Below are 6,000 nucleotides of genomic sequence, written 5' to 3'. Positions count from 1 at the left end.
AGGTGGAAAGTTAAACCTCCCAGCTTCCTGGGGTATAAATTTATGTTTGCTCACACTATTCATGTAAAAGGAGTACCCCACCTCTAGAATGCTATATGGTGCTTCCAAGGTCACCCTCTGTAGCCTCACGTTTCTGATGCATTTTTGGGAGGGATATGGGGATGCAGTCAAGTCAGGAAAGGCCTTGGTCATTAAGGAAAGAAAAACCTGAAAAGTGGTGGCATAAGTACTGCTTGCCAAATTACATAAAAAAATGAAATTATGAGATTTCTGTTAACTAGTAAATTATAGGACTTTAAAATTTCCTCTCCTGAATATATAGACTTTAGGTTATATACATCAAGTAAATGACCTCAAGGAATATTTTTGCAATAGACCTGAACTATTTTGTGTAAGTTTAAGGGTATTGGAAAGGGAGGGATGATGGATAAACTAGTTAATGTTTGGTGACTTCCAGTCAGAGTCAAGCACAGAAACTAATGAAAAAAATGTTTGGGTTTTTTAATGCTGCCTATTAGACTTGTAGGTGTATGTACTCTTTCTGGGGGGAAAAAAAATTAACAAATTGAGCATGGGTTTGACTAAATTTCAGCTTCCTGATGAAATATGTTCAGACAATAAGGGAAAACAAGCAACATTATCTAGGTTCCACCACATTATGTGACCTACATGAACAGCTCAGGCATATCAGGCAGAAACTGAGACCTGATAACACTTTATAAATACCCAGATGGGGAAAAAAAAAGTACTGTGAAATACTTCTACAGACAAATCACATTCTTGAGCAAATTTTCTGCTGGTCAGTGGGCAATGCTGGAACCTGAACCCAGCACTGAGTTCAAGGTTTTTTTCACTTCTCAGCGCAGGTATTAATCGCAGCAAAGCATCAGTGATCTGGTCCCTCTGTGCTGGAGTGATTATCACTGAGCTGATGGATGTAACTGCAAATGTTGTGAAGAGTCCTTCCAGATCTGCACTTTGTATTGCAGCTGTTAATATATTGTTTTATTGCTTTGTTTTCTTATCCAAATTTTAGTTGCCTGAATGACATATTAATTAACAAAACTCAGAGTGGGTTAATTCAACAACTGGCAGGCTTATATTTATCATTGTTCTGTAATACTACCCAAATGTCAGCATTTAGTTTGAGGAATTCCTCTGAACTAGCAAACCAGAGAATAATAAAGATGCTATAATTTTCTTTCACCAAAATAAACAGAATATTTTCTTAGTTAATTGTTTACATGTCTTACTCCTGTCACTTCTTTCCTTTCATCCTTATTCTTCTTGTTTTCCTTTATTCACATTTCATCTCTTGAACTCCTTATCTCTCTAATCCCTTATCCTTTATGTTCTTGTTTTATCTCTCATTCCACCATTTTATTCCCTGTTTCCTAAGCCTATCTCCCTTCCCATGCTAGGCTCCCCAGGCTTTAAATGCCCTCTGAACCCTTCTTCCCTTTCCCCTAGTTCTCTACCTTTCTCTTCTCTTTCATTTTTCCTTACAGCAATCTCTGCAGAACAATACTAGAAGTCAAGCTGGCAAGCTGACAAAAAAGAACAGTTGGAAAGAAAAGTTTACTCAGACAGGCACATTTCTTTTTTTTTTTTTAAAAAAATATCTATAGGAAGGTGTTGCCAAATCATCTGCTTTTTCAGATGTGAAACTTTTAGCAAGGCTTTCTGCAGTGCTGATGTGAGGGAAGGAGCAGGAAACACTATCAGGTTGCCAGATGACTTAAGGACAGTGAGGTGGGATTCTTAAATGCACGTGATAGCAGTAATTCAGGATATTATTCCTCATGTAAAAATAGCTATGCAAAATTAACACAAAGGCTTTGGTATAAAAAGATAAAAGCCAGGAAACTCAGAGGCTGTGCAGCTCTTTTTATCTCGTTTCATTTTGGTTAGGGGATTGCAGGGAAACAGCAGAAGAGATAGAGTGTTTACATTAAGGCATCTGGGCCAAGGTGTAGGTACGACAAAAGGTTATTGTATTCCTGCTTGTCAAATGGGTGGGAAGAGAACTTGAGTGTAAAGGAGGTGATCTCAGGCTGGGGACACACGGACAGAGATGAGAAACATGAAAGGCAAATCTGGAGTAAGTCACGCAGCGGCAGTCACCTACAAATTAGCAGGCTGGATGTTGGCCGGTGGGCCTGTGAACGAGAGAAAATTTCAACTGTGATTTGCACAGGAGTACGTTTGTTACTGGGGGATAGAGCAAACTCCTTCAGGCTTTGCATTATACAGTCTCCGCTTTTTAAAAGCTTAAGGAAATGTTCTTTCCCTGTTCAACCAACTGAAGCCGGAGCAGCTACAGTTGGCAAATATCTATTAGATTGCATTGATTTATTCTGGATTTGTATTTTGCTTCTGGAAATAAAATGGTGATGTGAAGAGAGCTGTAGATGGGATTTCTACTCCCATCCCCACTATCCGAGCTGATGACCCTGAGCCTTGACTTGCATTCCTAATAGGATAGACCTTCTTTTGTAAGAATTCTTTAGCACCTGTAGGTTATGAGCTCAATTAGCATCTATATCCTGAACTGAGCTGAGTTGCACAAGCTTTTATAGAAGTAACAACCAAATGGCTAATTAGGTCAAATTTGGGGCGTATCAAACTTGACAGTGTCTGGCTTACATCACTGTGGATTTACATAATGGAACTTAACGGCGCTGAAGAATCTGTTGTGTCAACTCTGATGACTCCGTGGAAGGTATTTTCCATAATTTCCTTTAAAACATAAAATACTCACTCAGAAGACTATCTTCTCGATAACTTTTCCATCTGTACTGCACAGTGCAGGGCCTATCACTGCTCATTGCTTGGGCTACTAAGACAGCAGTATTTCAATCAGTTATCTTATTTTTCAGAATTCAGTAATCAACGTCAGCAACCAATTGTTTAACAAATTTCCTTTTTAAAACCAAAGCCATTTTTCAGCTAAACCTGACCTGTTTTTTTTCAACTGCAAAAGCTTTGGAGAGACGGCAAAACCCACGAGGACTCAAGGTAAATGTGTCTGGCAGTCTTTTCCAGAGATACTACCTATCAGCAAGCAATAAAAAAAAAAATATCCAAACAAACCAACAAAATCTTAAGTTAATAAAGTTTTATATTCTTACTGTGGCTTCCTCTGTCTTCTAGCAGCCCATCCTGTACATCAAAGGTCACAAAGAACACAATGAGTCACTATCAAAACTCAAAGAATGCTTCGTGAACAATTACTATACATAAATTGCAGCCTGGTATTTCGTTTCTGTGCCAACTCACAGTAATACAGCCCATTTCCTCTTCATTTTTTTCCCTGCAGCTTTTGTCCGTAATAGCAAACAGCTTTGTTAATCTGCTCACAGAGCTTGAATTTATTTTTTTGGGGGTGTACTTATACCTTTGCCTTTTTGAGTACTGGGAAGCAGTGCTATGAAGTCTTTTGCTACAGCTCTTTAGGCAATGTTTCTTTGGTGTCAGAGACTACAATAACTTTATAATGCTGCCAGGCTTCCTAGCCAAAAACATCATTAAGAATACTGAAAGGGTCCCCTCTGAAACCCAGTATCGAAGTGTCCCCCAGAGAGGAATCAGTCATACATTAGCTCATGCCTAGCAGAGCAACTGAGCACTGGCAGCTGTGAAACCTGTGTGGATCCCTTAATATTTGCCATTGTTGGGAGAACTGGTCTCAGGATCCATTCACCCCGTTCAGAGGCCAACATGGTACCTTACACACTTTTAATACCACGCATGAGGGACAAAATAGGCCTTCTGTTCAGAGACGAAAGCATCTTAGCAATTGTCAGCTTTGGCATTTCATACTGCTATCCTCAGTTTTCCCACTTTTGGCAATACTTTCCAGTGATTCTTGCTGCAATCCCCTGAAAGAGAAGCAGAGATGTTCATTCACTTGTATAAGTTTAATATCTGAGAAATAAAAAAAAATGTTAAAAATTTTGCTGAATAAATATCATAAAGAGAAATAAAGGAGAATTGTTTTTTCAGAAGATATGATTTATATGTGTGTGCATGTGTATGTGTGCAATTAAGTAATGAATGCATACCTAGGTTTATACTGGCATTGTGTTACTACCTATGCACTCGAATTCTGCAAACTGGTTGGGGTTTTTAAGTAGTCTTCTGGTTAATATTTATTGTCTTTAATGAGCAGTATTATGGACTAGAAAATTGGGATGACAAATAGCAACAAATGGCATTCTCTCAACAATTCCACAATAAGAAAAGAGGGAAGTAAGATATTATCAGCTAGTTTCCTTCTGAAGAGAAGGTTAAATCAAAATTCTTTGGTTTAGAAAATTACAAAGCAAAAATACTTCAGACTACTATTTTACCTAGCATGGGAGGAAGATAGTAGATATTTTTAATGTTCCTAAAATAATCACATCCTATTGTACCCAGCTGTAGTAAAAGGTATTTTGAAGTAAAACACTGGGGTTTTTTGCCTCCTGTATTGTGAGAACTGTTCAAAGGCCCTTTTGGTTCATGATAACAGAAGTAATAAAACATGTTTGAGGGATGTATGCTTTGTCTCATCTGGCCATCCGCTAAAACACAGCACTCACAGTCTGGTCCAGGGCTTTGGTTTGTCTTCAATAATATTCAGATCAAGTACTGACATGAAGAGGACTCCAAGAAGGGACAGTGGCTGTCCTTACAATACACTCAACAAGTTTGGAGCCTAAATTTTCATTCTTTGCTCTGTTATTAACCTTATGCATAAACTTGTATGCATTTACCCATGTAGTTTCCAGTTTGCAATCTGTAAAAAGGAGATGGTAGCACTTACATATCTTTGGGGATTAAGATCTAATCCTGGAGGGGCTCCAGGCTGGCAGCATTTTACGCTCACAAAAAGCACCACTACAGCAACTGTGAATAGGCATAAGTACAGACAGGTCCTCACAAAAGTGGGATACATTTCTTAAATGCTATTCTGGGGGAATAATATTATCATGTAAATCTTATAAATTATTAATTATTAATAAAAATGAAGTGTATTTAGCATCTTTGAGTGAAAGCTGCTATAGAAGGCTAATTCATAAATCTTTCTATAGCCAAATTTCAACAAAGCATTTGCAGTTTTTGTACATTCTTGGTCGATTAATTATGCAAACTTGCATATACACATTTAATCTCCATTTTGCATATGCTTATACCTATCTGCAAATTACAAGTTGCATAAGCGCTGTAGAATTTGCATACATCCAAACAGAAGACTCATTTCTGCAGAAGGACTTCTAGAAATGTGACCCCTTCTAAGTTCTACCAATAAAATACAGAAAACTTGCTGTCACTTATGATGTAGAGCAAAAATAGTGATGAAAGTGGTTGCTTGTGATTGAGAAAACAATACATTCTTTGGTCCTTCCATGCAAAAAAAATATTTCTGCTTTTTTTTTTTTTTTTTTTTCCCCTTCTTCTCTTACCCTAACTGAATGTGGGTGGGAAACAGTGGAAACAGAAAGGGTCATGTTTGCTCCTCAAAATTTGAAGATGGTGTTTTTTTCCTTTGCCACAGATGCTCCGTGCTCATCAGTTGCCGTGTACTTCTGAGAGAGAAAAAGAGAGAGAGAAATTGCCAATAACATTGGTAACCTTAAGTGTAGGCATGCATAAAAATTTGCTGAAAATTGGGTTGCGGTACATGTTCTTATTTTAGATTTGCCCTTGTTAACATCTTTTTAATAAACAGGTGCATACACTTCCCCAAGCTGTCACTGTTGTTTACCCAGTCTGCACACTTTATAAATCTACTAATGGAATAGACCCAATCATCTTAAGGATCTGTGTTTTAATAAGCTAGAGTCTCAAAGTTTTCAGGAAAATACTTTCTGGTAATATAGTTCTGCTGGATAAAAGCTTCACAAGGTTTTCTTTTAAAGATAAAAAAAAAAGTGACACAATTGCACTTCTAAGTTCAGCACAACGTAATACAGAGTTTCATACATGCTTGACAAAGATTAGCAATGAAGTGGGATG

This window comes from Falco biarmicus, chromosome 8 (genome assembly GCF_023638135.1).
Source record: "Falco biarmicus isolate bFalBia1 chromosome 8, bFalBia1.pri, whole genome shotgun sequence".
NCBI lineage: Eukaryota > Metazoa > Chordata > Aves > Falconiformes > Falconidae > Falco > Falco biarmicus.
The sequence above is the reverse complement of the archived record's forward strand: the minus strand, read 5'-3'. Positions refer to the sequence as shown.